The 20,038-nt window shown below is 44.3% G+C and overlaps 1 protein-coding gene across 7 annotated transcripts in view; it reads right to left on the bottom strand.

The window, feature by feature from the left end:
- SNTG1 (syntrophin gamma 1) overlaps positions 1-20,038 on the bottom strand; it is a 468,099-nt gene that overhangs the window by 348,685 nt on the left and 99,376 nt on the right. The window contains exon 1 of one of the 7 annotated variants that reach the window (XM_061598543.1): positions 13,982-14,057. The exons of the other annotated variants lie outside the window; for them this stretch is intronic. The gene's annotated coding sequence lies outside the window, so the exon portion shown is untranslated. Of the gene's footprint in view, positions 1-13,981; positions 14,058-20,038 lie in introns of those variants that run through there. 7 annotated transcript variants of the gene reach the window in all.

Here is a 20,038-nt window from a genome sequence, read left to right as displayed (position 1 = left end):
TTGTAAGAAAGTTGACAGAGCAAAGCTTTTCCGCCTCTTCCTTGCTTAAGTAGGAGGTAGGCGTTCTCTAAGCCGAGTGCTTCTCCTGAGTGATCCTCCCCCCTCCTCCCGCCTTTGCTCGGCCCTCCTCTGCTTGCGGCGGGCACGCGGAGAGAGCGGCTCCCCCCTTCTTCACCCGAAGTACTGACATCTTTGAGCCGGCTGGGAGGAGGGAGAGGGGGGGAGCTGGGCACTGACTTCTTTCCCGGACTACCATGTTGGGGTGGGGTTAGAGTGCCCCTTTCTCCCTCCCCCTCCTCTCTCTGCAGCGCGAAAGGAGGTGTGAGAATTGGCTGGGTTGCGTCTCCGGCCGTTGGAATCTCAAGGTCTCTTACTGGCCTCTCTCTCAAACTCCCTTCCTCCTCATCCCCGCTCTGTAACTCTTGAAATCCCGGATCCCCCTCCCCACACTCCGGTACATCCCATTCAAGATCCTGATCCAGGGTCTCGACAGTATCCCCCTCCCCAAGTTCTTCCTCCCTCCAACCCTCGGGTCTAGGGCGTTGAGGAAATTTCTGGTGGAAGTCCCTCACCAGTTCTGGCGTGTGAACGTCCTCTGCATTTTCCCACGACCTTTCTGCTGGGCCATAGCCCAACCAATGGATCAGATATTGCAGCCGATTCCTTCTCCTCCTGGAGTCTAAAATCCTCTCGACTTCAAACTCCGTTTGCCCATCTATCACTATAGGGGGTCCTGGTGGTATCTCTGGCCGGAGAGGGCTCGGGGGGTGTTCTTTGGTGAGCAGGGAGCGGTGAAATACGGGATGCATCTTAAATGTGGGTGGTAGTTTCAACCGGTAAGCTACAGGATTGAGTTGCGCCTCCACCTCGAACGGGCCCATCCTCCGGTCCTGCAGTTTCTTAGACTTACCCGGCATGGGCAGAAACCGGGTGGAAATCCAGACTTGGTCTCCCACTCGGATTGGTGTTCCCTCTTGGCGGTGCCGATCCGTCACACGTTTGTAATTTTCTTTGGCTTCATCTAACTGTATGCGTAAAAGTTGTTGCATTGCCTGGAGTTCTTGGGCGAATTCCTCGGCCGCTGGCACCATCGGTGCCTCTCGGGAGCTAGGAAAAGCCTTGGGATGAAAGCCATAATTTGCAAAGAAGGGAGTTTGCTGTGTGCTGGTGTGCAGGGCATTATTATAGGCGAACTCCGCTAGGTGCAGGTAAGACATCCAATCTCTCTGCTGGTACGAGATGTAACAGCGTAGATAGCCCCCTACCACTGCGTTAATGCGCTCTGTCTGCCCGTCCGCCTGGGGATGATGCGCCGATGACATTTTTAATTCTGTGCCTAGTAGTCTCCACAGAGACCTCCAGAATCTGGCGGTGAATTGGGTTCCTCGGTCCAAGACCAGGCTGTCTGGCAGTCCGTGCAGGCAATATATTTCCCTCACGAACAGTTTGGCTGTCTCCTCCGCGTCGAGTATCCCTGCACACGGCAGGAAATGAGCCATCTTAGTCAGGGTGTCGACAACTACCAGGATGGCCGTCTTCCCTTGTGATTCAGGGAGATCTGTTATAAAGTCCATCGAGAGTTCCTTCCAAGGGCCCTCTGGTGTGGGTAAAGTCTCAAGTAGCCCCGCTGGCTTTCCCGGCGCATGTTTGGCTCTTAAACAGACCGGGCAGGTCTGTACATAGGTCTCTATCTCCCTCCTCACCTGAGGCCACCAAAAGTCTCTGGAGGTTGTTTGGATAGTCTTGAAAATGCCGAAGTGTCCTGCCGCTGGGGAGTCATGGCACTGTTTTAACACTCGGGTCCTCATCTCCCCCGGGGGCACATACCTCGCTGACCGGCAGTACAGCAGGCCTTTACTTTCATGGAATCCGCTTTCTTTCATGGCTGGGGAGTCTAATTCTGCCTGGCATTGCAGCGCATAAGGGTCTTGTGCCTGGGCTTCCTTAAGCTCTTTTTCCCAGGACTCTTGACACGCGCCCGCAACTATCCTCTCTGGGGGGATGATGTGTTGGAGTGTGGCTGGTGGGACCCTTCTCTGTACTCCGGCTTTCGGGACAGGGCATCTGCCCTCTGGTTTTTTACTTGTGGGTAGTAAGTTATCCGGAAGTTAAACCTAGTGAAGAACTGAGCCCACCGTATCTGCCTTTGGTTCAGTTTCTTGGCAGTCTTTAAACTCTCGAGATTCTTATGATCTGACCTAACCTCAATCTGGTGCTGAGTCCCTTCCAGGTACTGTCGCCAGTGTGAGAAGGATTCTTTAATCGCAAGGAGTTCCTTCTCCAAGACAGTGTAATTGCGTTCGGGGTCCGTCAGCTTCCTCGAAAAGTATGCGCAGGGGTACAGTCCTTCCCCTTCTTTTCCCGGTTGTAACAAAACCCCTGCAATGGCCAGGTCAGAGGCGTCTGTCTCCACGATGTAGGGCAGACTAGGATCAGCAAACTTCAAGATCGGCTCCCCTGAAAAACACTCCTTTAGCTCCTCGAAGGCTCTCCCTGCCTCTTCGGTCCACCGGAAGGCTCCTTTTCCCCATAGGCATTCCGTCAGGGGGGCCGTCAGCTTGGAAAAGCACGGAATGAATTTCCGGTAGTAGTTAGAGAACCCCAAGAAGTGCTGGATATCCTTCTTGTTCTTGGGCTGATTCCATTCTAATACACAGCTCACTTTGCCCGGGTCCATCTCTATTCCCTCTGGAGAGATCCTATACCCTAAGAAATCCAGGGAAGTCAGGTCAAAACCACACTTTTCCAACTTCGCATACAGCCGGTTCTCCCTCAGTCTCTGAAGCACTGTCTTCACGTGCTGCTCATGATCCTGTGGATTCTCTGAGAAAATCAGGATATCATCCAGATAAATAATAACGTAAGAGTCTAGGAGGTCTCTAAACACCTGGTTCATGAAATTCTGGAACACTCCTGGACAGATGGATAATCCAAAAGGCATTACGAGGTACTCAAATTGACCTTGAGGGGTCAAAAAAGCCATTTTCCATTCGTCCCCCTCCCTCATTCGTACCAGGTTGTATGCCCCCCTCAAGTCCAGCTTGGAAAAACTTTGACTGAACGCAACCGATCCAGCAGCTCATTTATGAGGGGCAGGGGGTAGCTGTTCGGTATAATAATCTGGTTCAGCGCACGGTAGTCATGGCACGGACGCAACTCTCCCCCTTTTTTCTTGACGAATAGCAAGGGAGCTGCTGCTGGGGACTGTGAGGGTCGAATAAACCCTCTTTTCAAATTCTTCTCCAAGAACTCCCTCTGCGCTTCTCGCTCCTGTTCCGTGAGTGAGTAAATTTTCCCCGCTGGGATGCTGGCTCCAGGGACCAGATCGATGGCGCAGTCATACGGTCGATGTGGGGGTAGGGTCTCTGCCTCCTTCTCATCGAACACATCCTGAAACTCTCTATACTTGTCGGGCAGTGTCACCTCCGCTGCTCCTGGCTCGGTCCCGGCCAGAATGGCCCCTGTCTCCGAGGGTCGACAGTTTTCATGGCAGTATTTGGAGGTGAACACCACTATCGCCTCTCCCCAGTGAATCCGTGGCCCATGCTTCATTAGCCATGGCATTCCCAGGATCACCGAGAAGCTGGAGAGATGAGAGACGTGGAAGGAAATAGTCTCTGAGTGGCCCCGGATTTCCATCTCCATTTCTTGAGTTGCTCTAGTTACACCTCCAGACTTCAAAGGCCGTCCATCGATGGTCTCCATGGCTAGAGGCTTTTCCAACTTCCATGTGGGAATGGCATAGCGGTCCACTAACTTTGCATCCATGAAGGAAGTGGAGGCTCCGCTGTCTTTTCTCCAGTCGGCGGCCTTCCAGTTGATGGTCTACCTGCAGACACACATGGATCAGATCCCTCAATGTGCCTGGGGGTGACATCCGGGCCAGTTCAGCCAGGATCTCTGAACCCAATCCACTTCGGTACAAATACATGAGCGCTGGATCATTATAATCAGTCTCTTGAGCTAGGAGTTTGAATGTGTTGGTGTAACTCGCCACTGTCCCCCTCCCCTGTCGAAGGGCGCCAAGTTTTCTTGCCACTGTCTCTTTCCTCTGGGGGTCTTGGAACATTTCCCCCATGGCCGTCTTGAACCCAGCGTAAACACTCAACAACGGGTCTGCACGGATCAGGTAAGGGGTTGCCCACTTCGTGGCTTCTCCTTCAAGGAGGCTTACTACAAATGCCACTTTCGCGTAGTCCGTCGGAAATTCTGCCCTGCGTACTTGCATGTAGAGCTCGCATTGGGCCAGGAACGTGGCAAATTGATCGCTCTGCCCCGCATACCTGGCGGGCAGTCCAACTGGAGTCTTGGCGGGGGCTGCAGCGGCACCGGGAGGTGCTGCCTGGATCTGGGTGATCGCCGCCCTCAGAGTTTGGTTGTCTACCTGCAGAGCCTGCGTTGCGGCTCGCAGGTTCTGATTCTCGGCTTGCAAAGTGATAAAATTCAGCTGCAGCGCTTGAAAATCTGCCTGCAGCGACTCTAGGGTGATCCCTCCTGCTGCTCCCATGTCCATCTTGTACGGGGCAAGTTGCGGGAAGTTTGCAGGAGGTAAAGGTGGCTCTGTCAATCTGTCAGGCCCAGGATGGGGTTCAAGAACGAGACTCGAGGGTGAAAGCAATTCTTTCTTTATTAAGGAGATTTCCACATTAAAAGTACGATGCTTCATGCACACGACTACTCTAACTCACTCTCATCCCTAACTTACTTATCCTGCAGCGTTGTAAGAAAGTTGACAGAGCAAAGCTTTCCCGCCTCTTCCTTGCTTAAGTAGGAGGTAGGCGTTCTCTAAGCGGAGTGCTTCTCCTGAGCGATCCTCTCCCCTCCTCCCGCCTTTGCTCGGCCCTCCTCTGCTTGCGGCGTGCATGCGGAGAGAGCGGCTCCCCCCCTTCTTCGCCCGAAGTACTGACATCTTTGAGCCGGCTGAGAGGAGGGAGAGGGGGGGAGCTGGGCACTGACTTCTTTCCCGGACTACCATGTTGGGGTGGGGTTAGAGTGCCTCTTTCTCCCTCCCCCTCCTCTCTCTGCAGCGCGAAAGGAGGTGTGGGAATTGGCTGGGTTGCGTCTCCGGCCGTTGGAATCTCAAGGTCTCTTACTGGCCTCTCAAACTCCCTTCCTCCTCATCGCCGCTCTGTAACTCTTGAAATCCCGGATCCCCCTCCCCACACTCCGGTACATCCCATTCAAGATCCTGATCCAGGGTCTCAACACCTCCATAGTTTGTTGGACCAAGGAGGTCAATAGAATCTGAACCAGGCTTTTAAGAATTCACCCTCTTGAATCACCAGGCTAGAGATCTCATCTGGAGTCTGACTGGCAGGCAGAGCATGCATACATAGATACAGGTCCAGACCAGAATCTTAGTTAAACAGATAGAATGAACCACTGAAAGAAAATTGTGGGATAACAATGTCTATGGTCAGCACTCAGGACTGACTTGGACTGCTAGATCAGGCAAGATTGTAACAAACCAGAGATCAGACATAGACCCAGTTTGCACTTAAACTAAGCATAAACATGCCAGCACGCAGGTACTCACTGCAGAAATCATGGCTGCTCTCCTCCTCCCCCAGTCTTCCTGCTGTCATGCTACCCAGAGCTAAGGCATGGTTTATCTTAGTGTAACATCTGTACCCAGGAGCTCCTGGCGGGCCTCACTTGCAAGCAGCAGCTAAGGACTGTAGGAAACTGTAATGGCTGATCAGACCAGTCTGTTGCTTGGCTAGACAGTCCTTTATAAGTTCTAGGATGAGGATCACTGTATGTAACTTCCATGTCTTGCCGCCTTGAAAACCAAGACAGTTCCGTAAACCAAGCCCAGAATGGTCACTTGTGTTCTGAGCAACATCCATGTAACATTGAATAATCATGTTAGTCTGTTGAAGCAACAAAGCAGAGTCTTGTGGAACCTTAAAGTCAGGAGTTCCATCTAACTTCCACCTCTCGCCCATAAAAGCTAATGCTGCAATAAATTTGCTAGACTTTAAACTGCCACAACACTTGAGAATACTAAGCAGGATTCAACCACTGTTTTAGTTCTCTTTCATCTCTGTGTCGCTTCTTCTACTTACATCTGTCTTACAGCACCACTCTGTACATAATATGCCAGCCAGTGGGAAAGGAAAGAGAAACTGCAATAAATGAAAAGTAATTCCATCTGCTCTAACTGAAGTGTCATCCCTGCAAGGGCTGTCTATGTGTGCCTAATGGCATGGCTGACGATTTGTAATCTTAATTGTCTACAATGAAACATGTCAAGCTCGTGGCAGAATACACTTTAATGTGTATTAGAAAACTATATTTACAAAGACAACAAATGAATCCTTGACCCAAATACACATTTGTCTGAAGTCTGCACACAGGAGCAACTGCTGCACTCTGACAAATGTTTGCAAAAATTATATTTACAAAGGATTTTATGGCCATTCTTTATTAAACAGTTACCATGTGCTAGCATCTCCTTGGCATTGTCTCTGCAAGTCCTGTACCCTAATCATTCCTGCTTCACACCAATAAATGGCTACAATCATTTCATTGGCGATCACTCATGGCCAAGTAAGATTGTCTTCCAAGATAAGGTCTTTAACAGTGGGTCAGTAAGTGACTGTGGAGGCCAATTCTGGATCCACACAGCCTCCCACAGTGAGGACATAGGTTTCCAGATGGAAGATGGTCGCGATAAGGATTTGTTTGACATGCCTTCCGCTTACTTCGTTTCTCCCGTTCGCCCTGTATTCGTGGTTCTTCAAAGTCCACAGCACCTTTGATAATAGCCAACCTCCATTTGGGACGTTCATGGGTCAAGACTTCCCAGTTCTCGATGTTCATTTTACATTTTTTTAGATTTGCTTTAAGAACATCTTTAAACCTCTTTTGCTGTCCACCGATGTTCCGTTTTCCATCCTTAAGTTGGGAGTAAAGTAGCTGCTTTGGAAGACGGTGATTAGGAATCGAAACAACATGGCCGGTCCAGCAAAGTTGATGTTGGAGGATCATTGTTTCAACACTGGTAGTCTTTGCTTCTTCCAATACACTAAAATTAGTCCGTCTATCTTCCCAAGTAATCTGCAGAATTTTCCGGAAGCAGCGTTGGTGGAATCTTTCAAGAAGTTGGAAGCGACATTTATAAATGGTCCATGTTTCACAGGCGTATAGTAAGGTCGGTAGTACAACGGCTTTGTAAATAAGCATTTTGGTCTCCCTGCGAATATCCCGATCCTCAAACACTCTATGCTTCATTTGGGAGAATGCGGCACTCGCAGAGCTCAGACAATGTTGAATTTCAGCATCGATGTCAGCTTTTACAGAGAGATGGCTGCCGAGATAGGGGAAATGATCAACGTTCTCCAATGTCACACCATTAAGCTGGACTGATGGTGCTACAGAGAGACTAGTTCACACCTGTTGATGAAGCACTTTGGTTTTTTTAATGTTAAGTGAGAGCCCAAGCTTTCCATATGCTTCTGCAAAGACATTTAGGATAGTTTGAAGCAGGGCTGTGGAGTCGGAGTCGTGGAGTCAGAGTCGGGATTGGGCTCGTAGGAGTTGTAGTTCAAAAAAGTAACTTTTCCAAGCTCTGGATTCACGTGGTGGTAATGAAATGCCTTGTGCTACCATTTTACTACAGTACATTTGTTATTACTAGTTAATATACATTTGCCATTTATGAAGGAGTCGGAGTCGGAGTCAGAGTCGGACAGTAGAAAAACAGAGTCGGAGTCAGAGTCAAAGGTCTGGTGTACCAACTCCACAGCCCTGGTTTGAAGATCTTTCTCTGAATGTGCAGAGACTACATTATCATCGACATATTGAAGTTCTATGCAGAGATTGTAATTACCTTAGTTTTTGCTTTCAGCCTACTGAGATTAAAAAGCTTTCCATCTGTTCAATATATGATTTCCACACCAGTAGGAACTTTCCCCTCAATAAAGTGTAGAATCATAGCAATGAAGATAGCAAATAAGGTGGGAGCAATGACACATCCGTGTTTGATGCCTGATCCCACTCTGAATGGATCACTTTGAAAGCCATTGTTGTCCAAAATTGTTGCTGTCATGTTGTCATGAAGGAGTCACAAAATATTCACAAATTTTTCAGGGCATCCAGTTTTCAGAAAGATGGTCCAGAGAGCGGTTCGACTCACAGTGTCAAAGGCCTTAGTCAGATCAATAAACTCCATATATAAAGGTCGATTCTGCTCCTGGCATTTTTCTTGGAGCTGTCATGCAGTGAAGATCATGTCCACTGTCCCCCTGGAAGGGCGGAATCCATTTTGTAATTCGGGGAGGACATCCTCTGGGATCAGAAGGAGGCGATTTGCGAGGATCCTTGCAAGGATTTTACCTGCGGTAGCAAGAAGAGAAATACTTCAATAGTTCCCACAATCTGTTATATCACCCTTCTTAAAAAGGGTGATAATTATGGCATCCCAAAAGTCTTCCGGGATCTCCTCCCTCATCCAGATTTTTTCGATGAGCTTATGAAGTTGTTGTGTAAATTCAGGCCCACCTTCTTTAAAGACTTCAGCAGGAATCCCATCAGGTTCACTAGCTTTGTTGTTCTTCATTTGATTGATGGCTTTACTGACTTCATCCAAATTAGGGGATACTGCAAGCTCGTCTCTAGTTTGTTGTTGTGGAATTTGCGAGAAGACCTCATCAGCCATGATAGAGTTACGATTAAGGAGGTCATGGTAATGCTCTTTCCAGCGCAGTGCAATAGACTCTTTATCCTTAAGAAGTTTGCTACCATCCATTGAACGTAAGGGATTTGTACCATAATTTGTTGGTCCATAGATGGCCTTTGTGGCATTAAAAAAAACCCAAGCATCGTGAGCATCTGCAAAGTGCTGGATTTCTTGAGCTTTCTTTATCCACCAGGCATTCTTAAGTTCTCTAGTTCTTCTTTGGACTTCAGCCTTTGTACTGGCATAGATGCTTTTCTTAGCGGCACAATTAATGTCTTTCTGCCATATCTGGAAGGCTTTCCTTTTCTTGTCGATGATATGTTCAATCTCACTATCATTCTCATCAAACCAATCCTGATGTTTCTTAGTTTGGTATCCAATAGTTTGTTCACATGCTGCAATAATGGATGTATTCAGTTTAATCCAGTGTTCCTTGACATTTTCAGGGAGTTCCGTCGGTAGATGTTTCTTGAGAGTTGTTTGAAAGCAGGCTCGCTTAACAGGATCTTGAAGGGCATGGATATTCATTTTACACATTAGTTTTCTTCGTTGGAGCCTACGTTGAGCAACAATATTAATGGCCATAGTGGATCAAATTAATCGCTGGTCTGTCCAGCAGTCATCAGCACTCATCATGGCCCTAGTGAGGAGTACATCTCAACTATCTCTGGCAAGGACAATTACGTAATCCAGGAGATGCCAGTGTTTTGACTGAGGGTGCTTCCATGATGTTTTAAATTTATTTTTCTGATGAACTAGTGTGTTTGTAATAACAAGATTATGCTCTGCACATTTAGTCAGAAATAGAATGCCATTCAGGTTGCTATTGCCAACTCCTTCTTTCCCAATGGTTTCTGGTCATAAATCAAAATCACACCCAACTGCATTGAAGTCACTCAAGAGGATAATTTTATCCTTCTTAGGTATCTCTGATAAGATGGTGTCCAGCTGGTTATAAAAAAATTCCTTGATGTCTTCATCAGCATCTAATGTTGGTGGATAAGCACTTAGAATAGTTGCCTGCTGGTTTTTGGCAAGTTTTAACCAGAGACTTGAGAGTCGTTCATTAATGCCAATAGGAACTTCTGACAAGCGCTTCACAAGATCATTTTAATAGCAAAGCCTACTCCATGTATTCGTCATTCTTGTTCAGGCAGTCCTTTCCAAAAGAAGGTATCACCTCCTTTTTCTTCCTTCAGTTGTCCTTCTCCTGCTCTTCGAGTTTCTTGGAGTGCTGCTAAAATGTCTCAACTCCCTCGCGATGATGGCAGTCCTGTGTTCAGGACGTTCACTATCTGTATTGTCCAGCAATGTCTGTCTATTCCATGTTCCAAAATTCAATTCAAAATTCAAAATTCAACATAGCTAGAGAGGTGAGGCTACAACCTTAAACATGAGACATTCTTCAGACAAGTGGCATAAAATATGAAACCTGTTATTTGACCATGTTACAGACCTGGAGGCTTCCTCCCTTCTTTTCCTTGTAGTCAGTGTTGGTGACTGTGCAAATTAGGGTTTGTTGGCTCCTCTCAAGAGACAAAAGCTGCTTGAGAAGTGTGTGTGAGCAAAGAGCAAACATCCTGCCTGGTTGGGCCAGTTCAGGAGCTGCCACACCCTATCCCAGCACTCTGCTGAAACCAGGAACAACACAGGGCTGTTTGACTCTCACCAAGGGAAGACCTGTGTGCACAAAATCATCAGCAACTCTGTTGGTGAGCAGTGGGGCCACAAATGAATGGACACTACACATTTTGGGCTCCCCAAGGAAGTGTAACTGGAATCCAGTAACCAAAGGAATAATCCCATGATCTTCATATTAATCCCAGCTGTTAAATGTAGAGTGAGATGTTATTCTGATTCCCCAAAAGAAAGGAAATAATTTGAACTCAAGGTTATTATTTCCTTACTTTTTATTTTATTTTTATTTCCCTTTCACATTAGAATAAAAGTGTTGTTGTTTTTTTACTTTTAGTGGAGGAAGTATTTCTTGGGTACCATGGCATGCATATTTGTGTGTCAGAGTGGGGGCCTGAACCACTTCTCTATTGAAAAGGAGGCAGCCAGCCATATTCACTTTCTTGTAAAAAAAAAAAAAAGATTAGGCTGCCCTTCAAAAAAAAGCTATCAGGGAGGCACACAGCCAGGTTAGTAAAACATATATATATAAACCACTTAGACTAACAGAGTAGAACAACAGTATAAAAACCTTCAACACAGAACTCAGCAAAGTGGATAAAATCCTTATACAATTGATAGTAGATGTTAAAAGCCTGGCCAAATGGTTTGTTGGTTTGTTTTCGGTCAGACAGCAGAATCTCATCATAGCTGTTGCCAGGCAAGCCTCTCTAGCGGTGTCCACAAGTGTCTATATACACTGAAATCATTGTTGATGTTAGCAGCAGGTAGTAAGGAAACATAAAACCAAATTATTCTTTCCTATTTCAAAATATCTTACTTTATACACTCCCCACCCCCAAGCAGTTGCACATGCAACACCTTTTGAAGCATCTGTGAAATGTTTAACGCTCAAGTATAGCCCTTGAAGATTCCTGCTATGCTGCTCTGAACTCAAGGTCCATTTAGGTTAAAGAAATACACAGTGAAGATAACCTACCTCTGCTGCACTGATCAGTGCTCAATTCCTCTAAACACTTGTCACTCTCTTCCAAGGGTAAACCAAATTCCCAGAGCACCAAAGCCACTACAATCCCATTCTCAACTTCAGCTTAATAGAATGAAACATTTCAACAACAAGGGTTTTTCACAATGTATTTGTTCATTTGTTTATAAAATTTCTTACCCGCTCTTCGCTATAAGGTTACCACAATATAAAACACAATTATAAAAACAGATAAAACTGTTACAATGATAAAACAAGTAATACTATTCCAGTGGAACAGAACAGTATAAAAAACAAAATAGGTGGGTCCTATAAAACAAAACAACTTAATTGTCAAAGATCAGGGCAAAGAGGTTTTTCTCTAGCATACAGTAAAAGCTGTACAATGAAAATATTAAACACACCTTTGTGGGCAGGGAGTTCCACAATTTAGGGGCTGCCACAGAAAATGCCCTCTCTCAGGCTATCATTCCCTACACTTCTGAAGCGACAAAGAGAGCCCCTCCACAGATCTTAACGCCTGAAAAGGTCAATGGGGTGGAAATGGTCTTTCAGCTATCTTCATGGATGAAGACAAGAAAGCTACTGACCTAGGTTCAAATAAATCCTTTAAGTGGGCTCAAGTGTTCAGCCTATCTACAGGGAAGTGATTTTGAAACAGCAGATGTCCCCTCATTTTAAAGTGGTTTGCGATGTGGCAAAGGAAGCTGCTTTATGAGAAACATCAACCTTCAACCTCCTTTGAAGCATGAAACTAATGACATATTTTTTTTGCAATTCACAGCCATTTAGCAAGAGAAGCTCTGCATGTAAATGCAGTAGTTGGAATTGGGTGTCATCATCTATTTCTTCATGTCATCTGAATCAAGTGCTGGAACTCTGTCTGGCCACTGTAATGGGCTGGATGAGGGCCAATAAACTGAATCCTGACAAGTGGGGGGCTCTGTGAATTGGTGGTTCTCAGGTCTGGGAACTGGGTAATTGATCTGCTCTACATAGGGTTGCACTCACCCTGAAAAAGTGCACCTAGTCTCAACCTTGTCATTTGAAGCTGAAGTAGCATCAGTGACTTGGAGCACTGTTGGCCAGCTTTACCTGGCCCACCAACTATGATCATTCTTGGACAGAGACAGCCTGGCCACAGTAGTCCATATTCTAGTAGCCTCTCAATCAGATCATTGCAATGTACAGTAAGTAATGTTTTTAAGCTAAATAAAATTTCACATTCTTCTACTCGTATTTCTATAGGGAAAAGGGAGTGAGCATATTGAAAGTACAGAGTATGGAGAGGTGGAGTCTCCATCTGTTTTAAAAGAAACTAAAGGTGCTATCTACTAAGTCATAGGTCAGAGCAGGCCCACTGAAATCAATGGCCCTAAGCTAGTCATGACTAACTTAATTCAGTTGATTTCACTGGGTCTACTCCAAGTATGACTTAGGGCACAATTGAAATTCCCGCCTCCTGCTGGTGGTGCTTTGAAGAGCAGTGGAGCCGTTACCACATCTGCAGCCCTGCTGCTCATGGTAACTGCAGGAGAATGTGAGAGGGCAGAACAATTGGGACTAATCTAGATCTAACTGTTGTGCCAGCTCCAGGCTAACACAGCAGTCAGGTTGATGAAGCCACACAAGGAAGATTGCAGAGCAGCTCAGCCACTCCCTGCCCTCAGAATGTCCTATTTCAGGGCCCTTTGCTGGCTATTACCATCAGGCAGACTGTCAGCAGCACTCCCTCCCCAAGCTTGGTGGGGGAGGTCAGCATTGACAGAGTGATGCTTGTGTCACTCTGCTGCTGGCCAGTTCCAGCAACAGTGCTGGGTGGGGGGAACATCTCTGCCTAATCCAACCCACCCCAAGGGGGTTTTGGATTACTTTGCCCATCAGATATCACCCTAAATTGCAATTTTATTAGTCTTAATTTCAATTTATCAAGTAATAAGCTGGCCTCTTTAGAACTATCAGCTGGTCTCTTGATCCTATTGCATTATTTGATAATTCTGTTAACCAACTTACAAGATGTTAACCAACAGTCTGCTCATTATTTGGGACAGCATATATAAATATTGGAATACTTTCATTTTAAATGTTTGTATTTTCCTTGGGAAGGCTAAGCCACATTTTGGCACTTTTTGAGTTAGTGACTAATATGTCATAGTTGGAGAAGAGTCTTATGTCACAATACTGTACTGAAATTGCAGAGTTCCCAGTCACTTTTTCCAAACACCTTTTGCTTGGTGAAAATGTAGAAATACACTTCCTTTTATAAAGTAGGGAGGGATTCAAAAGTAGAATTAATTACTTCTACATCTTGATCTTGACTTTGGACAATTTTAAAATGTACTGCCAAGCGGATTCCTCCATCCACAGCACTAAAATTAAATCCTATTTGAAAGTGTACAACATGTAATTCACCCAAGACATATTTAGGTGTAAGGAAGATGCACTGCCACTAGTTCAGCTCACAAAATTCTGTAGAGACAACAGCAATCAAGTAGAAATGCACACATAAAGTATATTTCTGATAGTTTATAACATTTGTTTGCTTCTTTCACAGTGCTACATGGTAGTCCTTTAGCCTAAGCCCCTCACACAAATGCGGAAATGCTACTTCCAGTACAAAGCAATTTTATGCTTTCATAGCACTTGACATTTTTAGCCATCAGGCTTGTAAAACTCACTCAGTAGGACAAGGAGAAGTTCTGTCCAAGCAAGTAGGAACAGTGAATCCAGAGAACTACAGCATTGGCTTTTTCCCTAAAGGGAAAAGCAACAAATAGAACAATCTCTTAGATTTCATCTTTTGAAGGTGAGACAGAAAGACATGGAAAGCAAACTCAGATGCCAGTAATGCTTTGCTAAACAGAGTATGAGTACATATAAATTTAATGTCACGATTCCCCAGTACAAGAACAGAAACAGGTCAAGAAAATAGAAGCATTTGTGAATTTTAGCTGGGAAAGGAGAAAAGCAGTTGGAATCGGTGTTGATATTTCAGAAACTGAAAAATTTCCTATTAAACATTCTGGGGCAGTGTCATGCCAGGCTCACACCCAGCCTTTGATTATTTATTAATTTCTATCCTGCCCTCTTTCCCAAATGGAGCCCAGGGCAGCAAACAACCAGTGATAAAACAATAATAATAATAAAACTTTATTGCAAACTTAGCTAAAAGCTATGTGCAAATATACATACATGTATTCCTCAGTACCTTTATTGAGTTTACATTTCTAAACCATTTAAAACATGGGGAGACTGTTTCAACATGAAGGATCCTTTAACAAAAGAGTCTCACATTTTTTGTGCGGCCACAGCAAAATTGGCAACCGCAAGGGTTACTGATATAAAATTGTCAAATAAAAGTGCATTGACCTTTTCCTTATCTGTACAAGGGGCTAAATAATCTAAAAATAAAGATTGAAATTTTCACCTAGGATCATCGTAAAGTGGGCAATGGAGTAAGTAATGGGCAATCTCCTTGATTGCCTTACAACCATAAATACATTGACGTTGAGCCACCGGTAAGCCCCGAAATTGGCATTCAAGGTAGGCCGTGGGCATAACTTGAAAACGTAGAGCCGTAAAAGCTCTTCAAATAGGGGCTCTGTCAAGTACTTCTAGATAATTTGCTAACGAGTGATCCAGTTTGAAATTTGGATACCAGTTGGAAAACGGGGCCATCACTATAGATGCCCGGTCTTGAGCTGCGTCATGTTCGTAAATCCACTTCCGGAGAGCAGGTTTACTTAATTTCAAAAAATTGTCTAGGGGAAGATCATATTTGGAAAGCAATGACTGACATTCCTTGGCCCATCCTCCCTGCGACATTTGTTCCTTCCAGCATTTCTTGACCAAGGATGAATCGTTCATATTAAAAATCCTAAGCCAAAACCGTAAGTATGCCATATCGATACGAGCCATTACTGATGGTAATCCAAGCTCAGCTCTAAGATGGGCTGACGGGGTCCCATGAGGAAGACCCAACACTAATCTCATAAACGCATTCTGTATGGTTTCCAAATTAGTTCTAGCAGAGGGACCCCATAATTCTGCACCATATAGAATCTTAGATAGTATTTTGGCTTTTAGAATTTTTATCATCGGGGGGACAAGTTGTCCCCCTCTAGCAAAGAAAAATCTTTTGGCTAGGCCTAAGGCATGAGCGCCTATTGAGGTTACTGATTTTAATTGTGGGGTCCACGAACGATTGTTTGACAGCAAAATGCCAAGATATTTGAAAGATGACACCTGTTCAATAGGGACCCCGTTTAATACCCAGTTGTTCTTTGCTTTCATGGATTTGCAACAAATCATAATTTTAGATTTGGATTGATTGATTTTGAGTTTCTGGGAATGGCAATAATCCTCCAATTTCAGTAACATTCGTTTAAGACCTATTTTTGTTTGGGAGCATAGGACCACATCATCTGCATATAAGAGAATGGAGATCTTTTCTGTGCCAATTGAAGGGGGGGGGAAAGGAAGGGGATGATAAAGCCTCTACAATATCATTTATAAAAAAATTAAAAAGGAAGGGAGCCAATAAACACCCTTGTTTAACTCCTCTGTGGACTGGGATTTTTGAAGATAGAATACCTTTATTCCCAGTGCGGACTTGGATGACATTAGATTGGTATAAGGCTCTGATCAACCAAAGCAATCTTTGGTCTATATTTGATTGAGCCAATTTTTGCCAGAGGAGCTCTCTGTATCAAAGGCCGCTGAGAAGTCGACAAAGGCCAAATAAAGGGATGAATGGGCTTTAGATCTAGTTTTCCCTATCAGATGTTGGATAATAAATACTTGATCAGATGTACATTTTCTGGGTCTAAAACCGGCTTGTTGCTCGTGTATTATTGAATTAGACTCATTCCAATCCTTTAATTTATTTAAAAGTAAGCGGCTGTACAGCTTTGATGACACGTTCAAGAGGCTTATAGGGCGATAATTTGCAGGGTTTGAAGGATCGCCTTTTTTAAAAATAGGGGCCACTATGCTAGTTAACCAACCCTGTGGAATCCGGCCTGTATTATTTATATAAAAAGGGAAGCAAGGAGGGGTTCCCACCACGATGAATTTTGTAAATAGAGATCAGGGGGGAGCATGTCCTCTCCTGGGGCTTTCCCTGCTCTCAGTGAGGCCAGCAGCATACTTATATCTTCAGATGTAACCGGAGGCCAGGACGGCAAGTCGACCAACTCCTTTGTGATGACTACTGATTTTGGAGGAAGTGGAGAACCGAAAATCAAACTAAAATGGGACTCCCACTCTTCTTTCATAATAGGAGGGATGTTTATATAATTCGCAGGAGACAGATTGCCCTGCAAAAGTCTCCAAAATTCAGTCTCATTCCCCTTTCGGGATGCTTTTTCCAACGCCCTCCAATTTGCCTGATAGAAAGCTTGTTTCTTAATTTTTAATAAAGATTTATAATCCCTTCTCTTTGTTAATAACTGCTGGAAAATGTCTGGATGATTATAAAACAATAAGAACATCTTACAAGCAATTGCAATATAGATGCAGACTGAGACAAAGGCCTCTACTTAAAAGGCTTGTTGGAAGAGGAAGGTCTTCAGTAGGCAACAAAAAGACAACAGAGTTGGCATCTAATGAGGACCTGGATCTTTCAAAGATTAAAGACTTGGGTGAGCAGACCACAACCCCCTGGCATGTATGCAGGGAGGGACCTCTCCAGGTCTACCTCCAGGAGACCCTTGGGGTGGGTTCCTGACCCACTGATGGCATTGTAGCTCCTAGCCAAGTGAGAGAGTGAGGTCATCACCTCCCAGCCATTGACAGTGTTGGTGCCAGAAGGTCCAAGACCAGGTAGCTGATTGATGACAGAGAACCAGCCTGAGAGCCCAATATCACCGCACAACTCTAAAGTAAAGGGCTGCTTGACAGTAATGGCATGCCTCAAGAGAAATGGCTCTTAGAACAGACTCAGGCACCTGCAACTGATGTTGGGCATGGTCTGGGAGGCCACACTGTATCAGGCTGCAGCTGAAATCTGTCAGATGCTAGAACAATAGATATCATTTTGCTCCCTGCTCCAGCTTTCTACTGGATCTCCTCAGCTGCTAATCCCTGGATTCCTGCTTATGGATGCTGCCTCTGGGTTATGTCTTGCCACAGATCTCACGCTTGACCTTGATTTGACCTCAATCTAGCTAAAGTTTGGTGCTGGCGCATGTTGGCCTAAGTCTGCATTTGGTTGAATTATGGGACCTGCCCCCACCTAGTTTACAGATACCTGCTCTGGCCAGAGCAGGACAGGTGGGGGGAAATATTAAAAAAGAGAACCTGTCCCCAGATAAATCTGTGGAACTCCCTACCAGTAGAAATTTGGTAGGAAGCATCCCTCTCTTCTTTCAGGCATCTTTTGAAAACTATAGTGCTTAGACAGGCTTTGTTATTTGAATTTTCTCTTTTTAACCAATCTGTATTTATTGATGTTTTGTTGATGTTTCTAAGGCTGTTTTTATAGTAGCATTTGCTGATTTTATTTTTATATGTTGTATATCATTTAGATATATTCTCATGAAAGTGCAGATTATAAATAAATAAATCTCTGCTTCCTATCATAGACCAAATCTGGGCAAGGCTTTGCCACTCCACAGATAAGAATATAAGAAGAGCCCTGCTGGATCTGGCCAATGGCCTGTCTAGCCCAGCATCTTGTTCTCACAGTGGCCAACCAGATGCCTGCAGGAAGCTCACAAGCAGGACTTGAGTGCAACAGCACTTTCCCCATTTGTGATTCCCAGCAATTGGTATTCAGAGGCAGATTTGCCTCCAGAAGTGGAGGTAGAACATGAAAGAAGATGTAGAAGATGAAAAGGAGGCAATGCATGTAGCTACAACTTTTACATCTGTCTATTTAAGCAAACCGGCCCTGGATTTTAAAATGATTTGAGGATTTAACAGATGAAAGAGGGTAATTGTTCATAAATATGAACACCCCAAAACAGGACACATCAGCAATACAAATACCCAGCTATTTTTTTTCCCCAGAGCACTTTAGCAAAATAGAAGAGGTACAATGGGATGTTTAGACTGAAGTAGCAGAAGTTCAGGAAACTGGGCAGTTCCAGTCAGGAAATTCAATTATTTCTTCCGAGCTAAGGGCAGCCTGTGGAAAACTGCTTGTAGTGTAATGGAAATTTAGAAGAGCATAAAATAGTTGGGGGGCCCAGCACTAATGACATTCAATGGGATTTTGATATTTCCTAAAGCTGCCCTGAAAATCCCAAGTGCAGATATTTATGGAGTCACAGCTGTTTGACTATTGTTGACAGGATAAAAGGGATGCGGCACTGTCTGTGTGTATGTTTCTCCTTTTATTCCTGTCTTAGCTTTCTTTCCCAACACAGTCGTCTATTCAAAAATCTTGCTCAATGCTATCTTCACTTGAGACACAAACAAATAAAAATGAAAGCCTCAGCTGGCAACTGAAGATAAGCAGGTTCATTGCTTCTTGAGTTATTGAACCACAGGCTAATATATGATTTGACAAGATTGATACAGAAACATTTTAAACATTACTGTAATTTAATGTTGTGTTCTGTTTACAGATGAATGTGGTACACTGGGGGGGGGGATTTCTGAGCACCAAGAGGAGACTTATCTGATATTCTAAATATGCCTAAAGGAAATTATTACCATATTTATTGTACAACATGATGCTCTGCTGAACTGATATTTTCTATCCTACAGTTTCTGCTTAGAATCATAATCCTTGCTAATAGAGTGTTGGAACTGTGGGGGTAAAAGTGGGGAAATCTAGTTTTCACTTACATCACATCACTGATTTTTTATATATAAACTCCTATAGCATCATACAGGCTTCATGCTAACTCTACATTTCAAATAAGTAAAATAACGGCCTGAAATCAGGCACACTGCTGAGATACTTTAATGTCACAAAGCAGATTAACCATAGTCTGAATCAAAAAACTATGATTACCAGCTTAAGAACACCTTCAAATCATCATTTAACGTTCTGGGTTATTCCAAAGCTGATAATCATAGTTTCCTGGTTCAGACAAAATGGAAAGTGTAGTTAATTAGTGGCTTCCTGTTTTAATCACAGTTTGTGCTAAGGAAGGAGCAAAAGGGGCTGCATTCATGGGCAAAGCCTTCTTCATATTGTTGCTTATTAAGCAGAAATATCATTGTCCAAACATGACCATTATACATATGCAGGAAATTAACTCAGTGGTCATCCACAGGTCTGAAACTGGTGGCATTCACAAACATAATAAGCCAGAGGCTCCAGGATAGAAAAAGAAAGAAAGTATGTTCCAAAATGTGAGGTTGCAAGGATCTGCACAAGTCTCTTTTTGTACTCAGCTATGGGAATGACACATGTAAATAATTCAGTAAGCATAACACAGACTGTAACATTAAAATGTAACATTAGAAACAGCCTTGAATATATCACAGTACATCTACACTTTCTTTATATCAAGGTATACCAGCAATTCTTTTTTCATCCTAGCAACCAGAGCAGTATGCAGAATCTTAGCAGCTGAGCACATTTATTGTGAAAGACTGGGCACTCACATCCAGTCAACCTGTCTGCTCTATCTCAAGTGTTAATCAAAAAACAATCGATTAAGGTGTTTCATTTGTTCTCACTTCAAAAGAAAGGTTCATCCAGAGTGACCAAAACCTATGCAATTGCACTATTGCACTGACTGCTGAGATTCTGAACTAGGTGAGCAGGAAGTTGTTCA

This window comes from Rhineura floridana, chromosome 1 (assembly GCF_030035675.1).
Source record: "Rhineura floridana isolate rRhiFlo1 chromosome 1, rRhiFlo1.hap2, whole genome shotgun sequence".
NCBI classification, from domain to species: Eukaryota; Metazoa; Chordata; class Lepidosauria; order Squamata; family Rhineuridae; genus Rhineura; species Rhineura floridana.
This window is presented reverse-complemented; position numbering and strand designations above follow the sequence as displayed.